Source organism: Anas acuta, chromosome 16 (genome assembly GCF_963932015.1).
Source record: "Anas acuta chromosome 16, bAnaAcu1.1, whole genome shotgun sequence".
Taxonomy (NCBI): domain Eukaryota; kingdom Metazoa; phylum Chordata; class Aves; order Anseriformes; family Anatidae; genus Anas; species Anas acuta.
In genome coordinates this window covers 6089317-6104306 of record NC_088994.1, presented here as the reverse complement: position 1 = coordinate 6104306, position 14990 = coordinate 6089317, and the positions used below count along the sequence as shown (strand labels likewise).

General features: G+C 41.9%; 1 long non-coding RNA gene across 1 annotated transcript; it reads left to right on the top strand.

Annotated features, from left to right (window-relative positions):
* Window positions 1–3037: 3037 nt before the first annotated feature.
* LOC137865633 (uncharacterized) lies at window positions 3038–12793 on the top strand. The gene is made up of 3 exons (XR_011102028.1): window positions 3038–3175; window positions 8825–8912; window positions 10064–12793. It is a non-coding gene; the product is annotated as an uncharacterized lncRNA (long non-coding RNA).
* Window positions 12794–14990: the final 2197 nt, after the last annotated feature.

Here is a 14990-nt window from a genome sequence, read left to right as displayed (position 1 = left end):
TACCATTAAAACGTGACTTCCATCCACTCAGCTGAAATTACTATTGATTGCCAAAGAAAAATATTTGTGCTGTGAAGCTGGGAGCTATGATGTTGAACCGTATTAACATAATGTTAGCATAGCTACGGGTGTTTAGTGGCACGCAATCAGATTTGAAATGAACGTTGATTATAGATTGAGATTAATGTTCACATATTCATAGGAACACAATGAAAAGAGCAATTTCCTTTCTACTACAGATCAATGGTTTCCCCATTCAATTATACAGCTGTAATAATTGCATTATGCGGAAATATTTCTTAATGGCTTATTTCATTCTCTCTGCTTGCCTCTGTGTGTGTGAGAGAGAAAAAGAGCTGTGTACTTGCACGCATGCATGCATGTGTGAAATCTTTTGTCAGTTGTACTTGCCAAAGCCTGCAACCAATGTAAAATACTTTAATTACTAGTACAAATGTGTAATCTTTGGCTAAGCTAATAATCTCTTGGCATTTTCCCACTATTCTCTTTATTCCCCAGCAGAGCCCTCAGCCTCCTCTGCTTGCTGAAGTCTTTATCAGCTGGATCCCACAGCACAGCAGATAAACCACTTGGGTCTATGCATGGCCAAGTGTTGGCCAAAATGGCACCATCAGACCCAGGGACACCCTGTGGGATCCTTACCTGAGTATCTCATTGTCCCTGGGCTAAGAGAAGCTGTGCTTTCAGTCAGAAATATTGCAGCTGGAACTGAGCACCGTCATGCACTTACACAAGTTGGTGTTACAAAGAAGCACAAGATCAGTTAAGCAAAATGACTTGTTCTTATCACTCAGGGCTGTGGGCTCAAATTGAAAGTGGGGCCTTGTATACCAAAGGCACATCTGCAGAAACAGGAAGCAACCGCTTGACCTCCTATTTTATCTTGCCATCAAGGCAAGATAGGACACCCACTTCTGAAGGGAAATCTGGTAGTGAATTGAGATTAACTTCAAAAACACCCAGGGGATTAGGGTACAGGAACCTTTCCTTCTTATCTCAGTGCAGTGCTGTTTTAGGGACCCCCTTTTTTTTTTGTTTTCCTTGGAAATAAATTCCTGCTTTTCCTCTTCTTTGCTCAAAGACATATTAGCTCAGATGTATTCTCCTTCTACAAAAAGACCGCCCTTATTTTCTCAGTTTGGTGGGTCAGCAGCCCCCAGGAGAAGAATGTTTCTTACCAGAGAACAGATGTATCTCCCTCAGGAACTTCATCTGGTGGATATGAAAAAAGGAAAAAAAAGAAAAAAAAAAAGCGTTTTGCACAGAAAGATAGCGAGTTCTTCCCTATAAGAAAATGAAAGAGTAGCATCAGGTGCAGATGGAACAGTTTACAGTACTTTACTTGGATCTGCTTTAGGGGATGTCCTGCTATTGAACCTTTTGACTTCAAATGGCTGAAAACATCTCCACAGAGATATTTTGTCAGCCAGCAGCACTGACAGTAATTCATATGCAGATACATTCTCCAAGCCATCGCCCAACAGAAGCCTGCAACATTTTTGAGCTCTGTCTCAGACACATTCTACAGACCATACTACTGGCAATGCTGAAAACTAATAATATAACTAAATGTTTTTCATAAGACACAATTGAGTAATGCACTTCAGAGGCTGTTCAACTTTGAAGCTGAGGGTAAGGGTATTCTGGTCATGCACCATTTCTGCTGACTGTGCTCTCTGCACTAGCAAGAGTTACAAGAAACCATTGCAATCATCATGCTAGATCTGCACCATGTAAATTGGCTGAACTTCCCCAGGACTGGTCATTTTTTCTCAGTGGGCATACACTTTCAGCAACATAGCACAAAGCTGCTCCTCAGCATGGTATGGCTCATTGCATTTTTCATACTTACACACTAACACTTTGAGGTAAATAAATTAATTTTTGTATATTTTTTTTCAGAGCACTCAGAAAATAGATGTCCACATTTTATTTTATTCTACCAACCCACACTGATGACAAAAAGCTCAAACCAAGGCCAGGACATCACCAGGACTCAAAGTACGATGTCAAACCTGTTTCAGCTGCTTTCCTATACTTAGAAGAACACCACACACACACATCATCCCTTGACTTGTGGAAAGAGTTACTGGGCAGGGTTTACAAGAATTGCTGAGTCACTGTTCCCATTGTGATGCTGAGTCATCAGATGATAAAAAATGAGCAAGAATGAGGCAACATGGTCCACTCATTCAGCATTAAAACTGCCTCCCTTTTTCCCCTTTCCTCAAAGTTTCACATCTCTGTTCGCTCATCTCTGTTCATCAGAAGTCACATGGAGGGCCAGGCAAGTTTCATCTCACGTGCACTTTTAGTTACCAGGCAGAGCAGCTTCACAAGAAGTGGTACATTTGAAAAGTCTTGCCTGGAGAAGAAATAGATGGACATAACTGTTGCTTTTATTAAACTCAGTATTTAGGCTTTTGCGAAATAGGATAAGAGAAGTTAGATGAGTGTCAATCCCAGTGAACAGTGAATAGGGCTAAAAGGTAAAAATGTTTAAGATTTTGAAAGCTTAGCATTTTTAAATGCCTATATTTCTGTTTAAAAAAGATTTGTTTTTAGAAAAGATTTATGTTTGTTTTCCAGGTTTTCATACTACAAAACTCTAAATTGTTAAGTATGTTTTGAAGTTCCTAGTTATATTTTGTGTTTCAGTAACTCCCAATAACGCATCTTAGTCTCAACTAATGAAAACCTGCCTGAAAAAAAAAAAAAAAAAAAAAAAAAAAAAAAAAACAGCAAATAAATATGTTTACATAGATCCCAAATTTGGCCCTCAGACACACCAGTGTATGTGCATATAAATGTTTTGTTCCTGAAATCACTCTAGGTTCACAACACTTACACGGGACTGGAATCTAACACAGTACTTCTCTCATCTGACCCAAGCGCTGGCCTGAATTCAGCTTTAGTGTATGCAGGGGGGCAACAATTGGCCCCGAATGACAACCTTAAATGTCCAATTGCCAACTACTGTAATTTGCTGTAAGCATTCAAGTCAGAAATTCTTCAGCCTTCTTTAGGAAGCAAATTATTCTGTAATTCATTAGATCACCAAATCAGCAGGTGCTGAGAGGAAGCTAGCATGTCTTTGTGGATAAATTGCTGGAGAGAATCATGATACATACAATTAAGAGAGAAGAGAAACAAAGTAAGTATTTAACAATCTTGCTGTCCCAGACTTCCCTCGGAAGTCAAAGGAAATGTGAATTTCTTCAAGCTTTTGGATTAGCTTCCTCTGGACAGGACATCTGTCTTTGGCATGGATCTCTTTAGAAACCTGGGAGGGATTCATCTCACCTGCCTTCAGACAACTACAGGGTGGACAACTGTGCTTGATCCTGTCATCCATGATTCATTTATGGTCAAATCAATGGAGAGAAACAGGGATTTCTAAATCATGATTAATGACCAGTTTTAGTCAAGCACATCAAAATGAGATGAATTGTGCTTCAGAACTGTTGACTATTCTCCATAGTCTGTAGGAGAACCTACACAACTTGCTCACATGGAGAAATTTTGGTATTTACAACATCAGAAACTACAGTGAAAGCTTGAGCTAAGTGAGTCTCATATTTTTTTTTCCTAAATAACTAGAAAAATACAAAATCTTGGTATTTGTATGAGCACAGGTCGTGGTATATAGATTTTTTTAGTAAAAAGATATCTGAATTTAAAAAATTATAAAAATATTTTGTAGCTAATTATCATCTCTTCCTTCTCTTCAGTAAAACAAATAAGGAAGCAAAATCTGCTAGATGCTTGCTCAACTATGGGTTAATTTGAAATCACATCCAATTAGATGGGAGCCATCAAGCAATGCTTTGTTCACCAGGTTATTTCTACAGATTTTGTGAGTGGCCTGTAATTTGGCCTAACACTTTACCTTGGAAATGTGGAAACATATGGCATGACCTTCAACTCCTAATAGCCTTCAAGAAGCTGAAGTTGGATTATTTGGGGTCACGGGTAACAACTGAGAAGTCATAGGTCAAATTCAAAACCATATTACATCTCTAGAAAAAATTACCTTTTCAATAACTTATGGCATGACCTCTAGCTCCGATTAGTCTGCAAGGCGCATTTGTCCTTCATTCACACATTCATGTATTCAAAATCTCCAGATCAAATATGAAGAAAAAGTTCTTCCACTTTGGCTATTATGGTAGATGGTTTAGACTTTTTGTTATTGTAGTTGTTGTTGTTTTCTTCTTTGTTTGTGTGTTTGTTTGCTTTTCTTTATTTCATTGAGGACAATTCTGGTTTTAAAAACACTGTATTTATATTAAATACTTTGTTGGTAAAGCTGATTTTAATCATATGCATGAGTTCCACCACTGCTACTCAGAGGAGTACAATAGTAATATCATGGAGATCAAATAAGTAGATTTTCTCCTTTTGGGGACAGATACACTTTTAAGAGAGGCATTGATATCCAATAATCATCTTTATTTATGGCATGCTTAATTTTGCTCATGAATACTACAGACGCCTTTGTAGAGGAAAGAAAATGCACTAATTGTTCATTTACCTAATCAGAGTTAACCAGAATGTTGTGTCTAGGGATCTCTAAGAGGTATTTCTTTAACTTTTCTCTTTACTGCTTGATAGCCTTTCATATTACAGTTTAGCTTTCAAATGACATGCTAGAAAGAAAATTTACTCTTTGCGAAATAGCAACCCGATAGTAAGAAAATACATGTTGTAGCATGCTCTGCTAATGTGTCTTACAGCTGTGTCTCCCTGAGCCGTTCCTCCTTTGCACCAATATCCTCTGCCCCTTGGTCTGCGTATTCAAAGACACAATGTCAGCTGTTTTGGTGTTATGCTGATGAAACAAATCCACAGCTTTCTTGTTTTCAGACTAAGAGAAAGGGCAGGTTCCTTTTCTGGGCACGTTATTTTTCCACCATGCTCAGTTAGTTTCCTTCCCAGCAGAAGAGTGCTACTGGGGCCGGACATCAGTGCCTGAGTGTTGTCCTGACCTTGTCCCTCAGCAGCTAGGGGAGGCTCTGGGCAGCACAGCTGTGAAGGTCAAGGGGACTGCTAACATTCGTAAAAGTAGGTGCAGACAAGTTTTGGAAGAAGCATGATCTGGAAAAGCCACTGCAGTCTTTTGCAGTAAATGCTCAGCCTACACCAAAGTGAAGACAGACAATGGCTTCTTACCTCTGTTTTCATACTCCCAGCTTGAGGGACTGAGCTCTGCTGGGAAAGAGAATGAAAAATTCAAGTAAGGGACATTACATGAGGCTGAAACCTTCATCATCACAGGTTAGCATTACGAAAAGGCAACCCGCTTGCTAGGGTTACGCTAGGTAGCACCTTGTAACTGGAAGGGCTTATATGTCACGCTACATTGAAATACACAAACACTTTTCACCTCAGCTCAGTAAGTTCTTGGCATCAATCACAACCGCCTCCTTCTTCACCTGAAGTGGTTTACACAAAACTGCCCATAATTCACTCTTTCTGAGGTTCCTAGCTCAACGAACCAAATCAAACCACCCCTGCAGCTTGCAGCAGGCTTACTGCTGCTCTCTTCCCTGCTTACCACGGCCAGGAGGAGGTAATTAGAAAGCCACTCACAGCGCACCCTATCTGCATGAACCATACCCATTCTTCATTTTGTATTTGAAATTCCAGATTCGCCCTCTTCCCTTCGCTTTCCGCATCAGCTTCCCTCCTGGCTGGGTAAGAGCAGTGCCAGATGTTGCTTTCCTTCCCTTACTTGTACAGCAGTGTTGCTGCTGCCCTGTGTGTGCAGACACTGAGCTCAGAAATCCCAGCATCATTATTCCCTTCTAGATTTTACATTTTTCAGCTCCTTGCTGCACTGTCCAGGCACTCACCTACTGGAAATTTCAGCTGGCCATTGCAACCAGAAAAGCTCCAGAACCTCCTCATCCAACAGAGCTGAAAAGCAGAATGAAGGTGAGAGACTGGCCATGACTGTCTCCTGGTGTCTTCTAGGCATGGACCAGGGATTTCTTCAAGCAAAGCATCAAAGCAGAGTGCTGAGTTGTAATATGAGGGGGAACAGAGGAGCAAGAGGATATTTTTCTTTCCTTCCTTCCTTCCTGGGGATTCCTGTCAGTTAAGTTGAGCTCAAAAGCACTGATCAGGAAGCTATTTCAGTGAATGGGGCCTCTAGCACGTACACTTCTGTCTGGTGAGCATCTTGGTGAATGCTTTGCAGTGTGGGAGGTACCATGCTGAGATCAACAAGTCTTCCAACCTTTAATGCTATTCCGGTTCAGATGGAACCCCCATCTGCTATCATCCTCAAGAATCTCTTTGTGTCGCAGGGTCCCTGGATGTTAAGCTACAGCTGATCAGATGTTACTTGCACTTCTTCAGTAGGTGGAAAACTAGAGGCTTAATGACTGTGTGTGGTAAGCGCTTTCCTGAGAACTGTATTGCCGCCTAGGGGGTGGAAAGCCAAAAAAAGCAAGGCAAAGGGCAAACACACCAGTCCCTAATGCACCTAAAGACTTGACTTGGTCTGCAAGTGAAAATGGGATTTATGTTTTCAGCCTGCTCCTTTAATGACCATTTGCCAACAGTGAAAAAGCATCACTTAATTGAATATTATTGGCAATGTCCACGAAAGAAGGATCTCTGATTGGAACAGTAGAGTTTGATTCTGGTCAGGATTGAGGTATGAGGCTACCAAAAATACTAAGGAGACTGGGAACAGAATCATAAAGAAGAGGAGAAGCACTTGCAGAAAATAATTTAATCAATTAATTCGCTCTGTTTCTTTTTCCTCTTTGCTTGCAAAATGTTTACAGTCTGATTACAATTTCTCCAAATTTATTTCTTTCTCAGGTTTACTCAATGGTATCTTTTGCCCTTTTAAAATAGGTAATATTGAGTGAATTCAAACAGTTCTCTGGGAGGAAATGTTGTTCAGTATTCAAAATATGTTCTGATTTACCTAATAGCTTGTTACATGGCTCAAAAGGCATAATTTCTCCTTACAAGTGGACAGCTATGAGTCTTGCAAGTCAGGAAGAAAATCAAAATTCACTCTGTGTGTGGGTGCTAAGGGAGCTGACTGTGACAGATGGGTTAAGGGTGTTTTAAACTTGGAGTATCCTAGAGGAGCCATCAGCCCTCCTGAGACCTGCTGGCTGATGCAAAGGTTATATTTGACTTTCTTTCCTTGCCTATCTCAGACGGTGGCCTGCAGCAGACAGCCAGAAAGTCCCTTTTATTTTTGTAAGGCCTAACTAGCCCTGAATCTGTAACAAATGCCAAGTGGAAACTGAGCATAATAAGAGAGGGAACAAAGAGGGTACAACAAAATCTTGGATTTACCTTTGTGCTGTCTGACCAGCCTGTTCTGAGCTGCAGTGGAAAGGATTCTGTATTGCTCTTGCTACATGCCAAGACTAAACTTTTTACCTCCTGGTGGAAAAAAAACAAAACACAAATGAACACAAAAAAAAATGAGTTGTGACTAAAAGGAGAGACTGAGACAAAGTGTCATCCCAGTGCTAGTCCTACTCTGAGGAATTTTACACCCCACCCATTACCCCTCTGGCCCAGCTGTGCCTGGTCTGTGTCTGGTTCAGAAATTTTGGGCACACAAGTGAGCAGCCTGAGGTCAAGGAGGGGGGACAAGTGCTCCACATCTGCATCGCATGGAAACATTTGGGCACCAGATCTTCACTGCTGGAGACTTAGGAACAGGTTAAATAACCATCTGCCAGGTGAGACATCCACTGAAGTAGTCCTGCTTTGTGGACAGTCCATGGTCCATACAATCCCATGACCTTCTTTCCAGTCTTCTTGTGTTTTGTTGTTTGTTGTTTTTTGTTTGGCTTTTTTTGTTGTTGTTTTTGTTTGTTTGTTTGGGAGGGGGTATGATTCTTTTTATGATATAAGAGAAAAGGTCCATGAGTTCTCCCTGACCCTGACCTAAAGACAGTTTATTCTTGGCTTCCATCTCCTGTGACTCTCTTCAAGAGAGGTCGATAACTTTCTGAATAACGATAACCTTCTGAATGCAGCCACTCCAACTTTAACCTTCACCAGGTTCCACACAAGTGAAACTCACATGTCTCAAGTATTTGTATAACACATCAGAGGGGAAAAGTGTGGGGAAGGGTCATACAAATCAAATTTATATCTGAATGAAGTCTGCAGTGTCTTTTTTTTTTTTTGTTTTGTCTTTTTTTTTTTTTAGTTATTTGACCAGAATTAGATAGAAATATCAGGAAAGGCACAGAGGAGCAAAGCGAAGGGACTCTGGCAGAGCAGTGTGTGACAGAGGGCACATCACCTTCATGCACACAGGGACCTCTGGGGCTTTCTGATCAGTGCAGGGCTATCCTTCTCAAATTTACATTAAAGCCAAGTTTAGCAACACAAACAATATGATAGAGTCATTCAGAAAAAAAAGCTCAGAGGCTCTGAATCCATAGCATCATTCCAGGACAAAGAGATTTCAAAGCACCTAAAGAGATGTAAGGTGTGTATATGCACGAAGCTCTGAGCAGGGTCCTTATGGTAAGAAAGAATGCTTGTCACTCCATGCCCTTCCCCCCCCCCCCCCCTTTTTTTTTTCTGCAGTTTCACCCTTTTGTCAAATTCTGTTTCTTCCACCACTTTCACCTTCCAAAGAAAGCAAACGTCCCATTTCCAGCAAAATGCTTATTCAATGCCTGTCTTCCCAGTGCTAATGGCTTTCTCAGATGGAAGATGTCGTGCTAGGCAGGAACAAAATGAAAAAATAAACAATTAATGGGCAGGAGTCATTGTTTTTTACATGCCTTAATATTTTACTTTCCAGATTGGCAGCACTATGGGAAACCCAACACTTGGATGAACAGCAGTGCATATGGTGAATATGGGGGAAGAATTCTGAAGCTGTAATTCAGGTAAGTGAGAGCTGAGAGGGTGGTTGTTTTTTTTTTTTTTTCTTCCTCTCTCTTCTTCCCCCCCCTCCCCTTTTTTTTTTTTTTTTTTTTTTTCAGGCAATGGTTTTATAGTACATATCATCAAGTGCATATTAAGCAGAGTTTCTGGACTAATGCTTTCCAGCCTTGACTCTCAGACTTGGTAACTGTTCCAAATAGTACTTTAAAATGTCTTAGCTGTATAAATACGAGACCTCAATGTTACCCTTGTTGACAAAACCAAAAACAAGTTACATTAAAAAAAAAAAAAAAGTTAATATATATTTTCAAGTAATTCTGAATATGTACTGGCCAAGGGAAAAACGATGTCTATCGCATAAAAAGGACTTGATATTCATAATGGTATTTTTAAATTGACTTCCAATTTGGTATTAGTCATGGGTGCAAAAAAAGGCCTCAGGTAATGACCATATATGTTCAGGTCTAAGGGGTGGATGTACAGAAGAAAATCAAGTTAATCAAGGCAGCAACTTGTTCTGGGCTTGCTGACTTGGGTTAGGGCTCCCTTAATGTGTCAGATGAGCTGACCTTATACAAAGCACTGGGAAAGTTAGGTGTTGCAGGCAGAACAAAGGAGCTGTTTTATCATATAAAGCAATTGAAATAAGATTCATTCCACAGTAGCATGGTCTGTAAGGGTCACCACAGCATCCCATGTGCAGTACAAAGTGGTTTTCTGTGCAGAAGTATGGAGCTGGAACTGCTCCACGTGATTTCAAATACAAAGTGTCTTTGAATTCAGCGGCTAGAGCTCTGTCTAGTCTGATTTTAAACTAACCATCAATTCACCTTTTCCCCATTTCCACTGATTCTTTTGGCATCTGATTACATTTGTTTAATGAATCTTTTGTTGTATATTAACTATCCCTTATTAAGTGCAAATTTGCAGAGGATTAAACCATACAATAGATCCACGTTGCATTGAATATCACAGTACAATCTCAATAAGCATGAGTGTTTTCCTTTGTTTTAGGAATCAATGGATATTTAATTAATGTGGGATAATAACTCTTGCCTCTAGAGGAATCCCTTCAGATTTGAATGAAATCATTATTACATATTAAATGGGAACACAGATGCATTTAAATAACTTCAAAGTTCTCTAAAAACAGGAATGAAATGAAGTACTTGTTGTTCTTCCATCCTGGTGCAAGACTTGATGCTTTAACACCAGCATCCTCCTAATCTGGACACTCAGACACCGGCTCAAGAAGCAAGGCAGAGGACTGCTCGGAGGCCAAGATGCCTGGCTCGAGGAGTGCAAACCCATGCCATTTCCAGAAGCATTAGACAATTCTTCCTGGCAATAGCTAGTAGTTACTAGAGACTGTGTTTGCTAAAGGTTAGAACACCCACATGAGAAACAAACGCTCCTCCCATGGGCACTGAGTTGACTGTCACACATTAAAAATATTTAGGAATTAGCTAGTGATACTAGAATTTTCCAAGTTTCCTCTCATTCTGCTTGCTTGTCTTGGAGTCGTGTTGTTCAGCCTATTTGTCCAACCAGCCCTTGATGCCTGGAATGCTACCGATGAAGACATTGCTCTCCAGCAAGGACTCCTGATGTCACTTCATGATGCCACTTCATGATGCCACACAGACCCGTGGAAGCTGGGTGCCTATGGCTCAGGCACTCCTTTGACAGGTCCTGTGTTTAATTTCTCTATTTGCCACTTCAAGGAAATCTAAAGAATATTTTCACACGTAATATTTCCAAGAAATTGAAGTGGTATTAAGGAAAATTGAAAAATCAGTGTAGCTAGAAGGAATATTTTCTGGGATATTTGGAAAATCCCAATTTTCCTATCAGTAGTCCTACTGTGTTACAGTCATACTTGTGCCTGAGGAAATAACAGCGATACATTTCAGGTAAAAGTCACAACTTGTGTCACTACATGTTCTTCAGCATAGCAAAGTCTGGGTGGATCTTTTGTATGGAGATGCATACATCTTGCTTTTATGAGCTAAAAAGATCGCTTACACCAAGAAATGAAATCATTGGCTTTATTATTTCTTTTATTATTAATATTTATAAATGAAAGATAAATGGTTTGATCGTTTGGGCTAGCAAGAGGGTTTTCTTGCAGTTCCAGCCCCTTTCCTTCCCCTCCTGCAGACTGTCCAACATGAGGACCTCACCTCTCCTGGGCTTTGTCAGTGCGGGGCTGGGGATCCTGCATCCCTCATCCCTGCACCAGAGAGGGAGGGGGCCAGTGAGGGCAAGCAGCATATGGAAAGAGCAAATCTGACTGAGATGGATCACATCGTTTGTGCCAGGGCTACAGAGTGTACACCTCAATCCAGCCCTGACACTAAATAATAGCAAGCCCCAAGATTATCAATAGGTTGCGACATGCGGTGAGGGGATATGGACTCTATCAGACAGCGACCTCGAGATTAACCTCCTGGCCCCCTAATCGGGATTGTGCCGGTATGCCATTTATTACCGGAGCTGGGCAGGGGGTGGAGGGGATGCTGCCGACAGTGTGCCCACGGCGCTGAGCCGGGCCAGTTTCCCAACACGCCGCTCTGTCTCCTGCTGAACGTTTTGTTTTGTTCGCTTCATTGGATTCTAGGGTAAAAATTCTTGGAGTCTTTATTTACTGCCAAATGGAACCACCGCGTGACTCCGGAAATACCTGTCGCCTAATTAAATTGTCTAGAGAGGAATTTTTGGAAAGCACTCCTAATTCAGGAGCTTAATTTAGGCCGGGCCCATGCACCAGAGCTTTCTGTCTTATTATTAGATGGAATTTTAATCATTGCAGATCTCCCCCACCCCCAGCATTTTTTCCTCTCTCCCCATCTCCTAACAACCTGATTCTGGCACAATTCCCTTCCCCTTTAACCCTCCAGAGCTAAAAATAATATCCTCTTGGATCTAGCCAAAAAAAAAAAAAAAAAAGAAAAGAAAAGAAAAAAATAAGAGAGAGAGAGAGCACTGAACCAGAGGTGTTTAATTAGGAGGAGTGAACTGGAGATGGACTCAGCAATCATTTTACAGCAGCCTCTCCAGAGACAGACCAAACACATTATGAGAAAACCCGGCCCGTGGGTCCCAGGAGTAAGGAAGGTGGTGTGTTCTCAGGGCAGCTTAAGCCTGTAACATTTGTAAAATACAGCCCACATATGCCTGGATTAAAATAAATAAAGTAATAATAATAATAATAAAGGGTCTTCTGGTGAGTGAAAGGATGCTTTAAGCAATCTTAAATAAATAAATGTTTCAATCTGTCCATTTGCAATATCTACTGCGATTTTGCAGTTAAATCGTATCTTTCCAGGTCTGCAATTACATGTAGAAAGGAGATCCAGGACAGGACATCCAGGACATAAGAGCGATAGAAATATGCCCATATGTAGATATGTTTTTATGCTTTCTTCACCACTAGTCCTGCACTGAGCACACTTCTACCTGGAGAAGAGGATAAAAACCACCTTTGATCTGATCTAGACTATGAGGCGCTCCAAATCCAGCAGGGATGTGGACCTGGATGTGCCAGCCTGCTCCCATTTGGGGTTCCACAGCATCAGCAGATGGAGGTATGAACTCAGCTGTCTTTAAAGGTTTTTTCATTTGCAAGCCCAAACTGAAATGCTTTTAACTTGGAAAGCATATATATAATATATATATATATATACGTATATATGCACACACATACACATAAAATCCCAAACTTTTGACATCTTTTAACTTTGAATTGCCTTTTTTTGTTCAGCTGTATTTACTGGGCTGGCTTGCCTGCCAAGCCCATTAAGCATCAATCATTCGTTGTTTCATTAGTGCTGAAATGATTTTCTAATTGACTTTGTAATTGTAGTTAAAAGCAACTTTAGCACAGGCTAGAAGGAGCTTTCCTAGAGGCCTCTGTGTGTCCCGTCTTCCATCTGCTGTCACCAGAACTTAATGGAGATGCCTCTAGCAGAAGACTAGCATCAGACAGATCACTTGTTTGTAGAATATTGCTTTATTTTGTGTTTAGTTTGGTTTTAGTTTCTTCTTCCAAGTTCTGATAATGACTTGATGTTTCTGCATTATGGGATATTTGTCTGATAAGTATTTAGCCAGGAGCTAACACATCACCATAGTGACTCAATAAATATACCAGGGCAACATGCTATGGACCACAGAGGTGCCAAAATGTTCCTGCTGCCTTCAAAATCATGAAAACATTCTTTTTAATGTCTTTTTCTTTTTACTGTCGTGCAATGGCAGTTTTATTAAATTAAGTTTTAAGTGTCTGTGCATTTCCCCGGGCCTGATTCTTATTGTATGCACTTTGGCGCAAAACCCCTGAGACTCGGGCAAGGGCAGGCACACAGAAGGAGAAGTTCCGAGTGTCCCCAAGCTGCCCAACAGCCACCTGCTCCTCCTGTCATCCAGCTGAAGTGGCCCAAAGCACTGGGAACCCTCCCTGCAGCAGCACAGGAAAGGGAAGCAGGAGGGAATGCTGCTTCCCCCCAGCTAAAGATAGAAGGCAGAGTTCTCCTCTGCTTTTGGCAGAGGAACAGGAGTGGCATTTCCCCACCTACTTCCCCTTCTGTTGGCCCTACCAGCATGGAAGGCAACATGCTACAAAACCACAGCGGAAGCAAACTTGCAATGAGAACAGGCATGCTGCTAAAAATGCCAGAAGAAAACAGTTTTGCCTGGGAGGCAATGCATTGGGTGACAGAGGGCCATGCCTAGGACTTCTGGGACCGTTCCCTCTGAACCTTGGCAGGCAGCAAGGAATCCTTTTAAAAGGCTCCACGTCTTCATGACTGCCTTGGAGTGATCGGCACCCTAGGGACTGTCAACCCTCAGCTCATCTTTCGTGCTGAGAAAAGACCCCACACTGAAGTCATCGCTGCTGTTACAAGATTACAATAAAATAAACACGCTGTTCATTTTGTTTAATTATGTCAGCTTAGTACCAACAAGGATTTCACTGTGCTATGTCCAGTCCAGCTGCAACCCCCAAATCACTATTTCAGCCTTCCAAAAGCACCTGTTGAATACTGAAACAGAAATGCATCTACTTGATAGCATCAAAGGTTTGAGCTTATGAGCTGTCCCTTTCTTACAGCCCCACTGCTTAATGCTGCCTGTGGTGGATGGGGTGGATCCCACAATTCTTTCATGCAGGTGCAGGGCTACCAGCAGCTCACTCCTGCTGGAGCAGTGTTTCTAGAAACAAGGAGCCAAGTTCTCCATGGATCTGCTAGGACTTCTCCCACTTTGCTCCAGGTCAAATCAGAATCAGGCCTTCCTCTCAGGAAGGCCAAACTCTGGCACAAAAAGTCTGCTCCCCTCCTTTTCTCAGCTCTGCAACCTGCGCTGTTAACCACCAGACAACGCCCCTGAAGCCTGTCACAGCTGCAGGTAATAAACAGCTTCAGTGCCTAAGCCAAGAGCTGCTTTGCTTTCATTTGTCATGTCATCACCATCACGGCTCTGTACTTCTGCAAAACCTTCCACCGAGCCGTGCCTGACACAGCTGCCCGCAGACCAGCCCGCCTATGAGGCAGCATGGGCCCAGCAGAGCCAGAAAGGGGCAGCAGGGAGGGTTGTCCCAGCTGTCCCACAGCCCACCACAGCCAGCCAGGTGGAGAAGCCCACACTGGCCACCTCCACGAAGCCACCCAGCTGCTGATTTCAAAAGCTGCAGGGTGGCTGCTCAGGAATGGCCTCACAGTGACCGGCTTTGCCCTGGTAGTTCCTGTGCTTTGGCATACGCGTGTCGTAACAACTAGCAGTTAGTTGTTATGACAACTAACTAGCAGGGGCACAAGTGAAGTGAGAGGAGAAGAAAAAATAAAATAATTTTTAAAAATAAAATAAAGGTAAATCCTCTCCCATCATTCCCCAGAAAAACTTTGTTGATTCCTCTTACAGCTTACTGGTGTCTCCTATTCTGATCACCTGCCTGGTGAGCGCAGCTTGCACAGGTTAATTAGATGTAATCTGGGCATTAATGCCTGGTGTGCTGGCAATTAACATGAGGCTCAGCTAGACCCTGTTCTTGGCATTGCATTGGTGCATAGACCCATCTC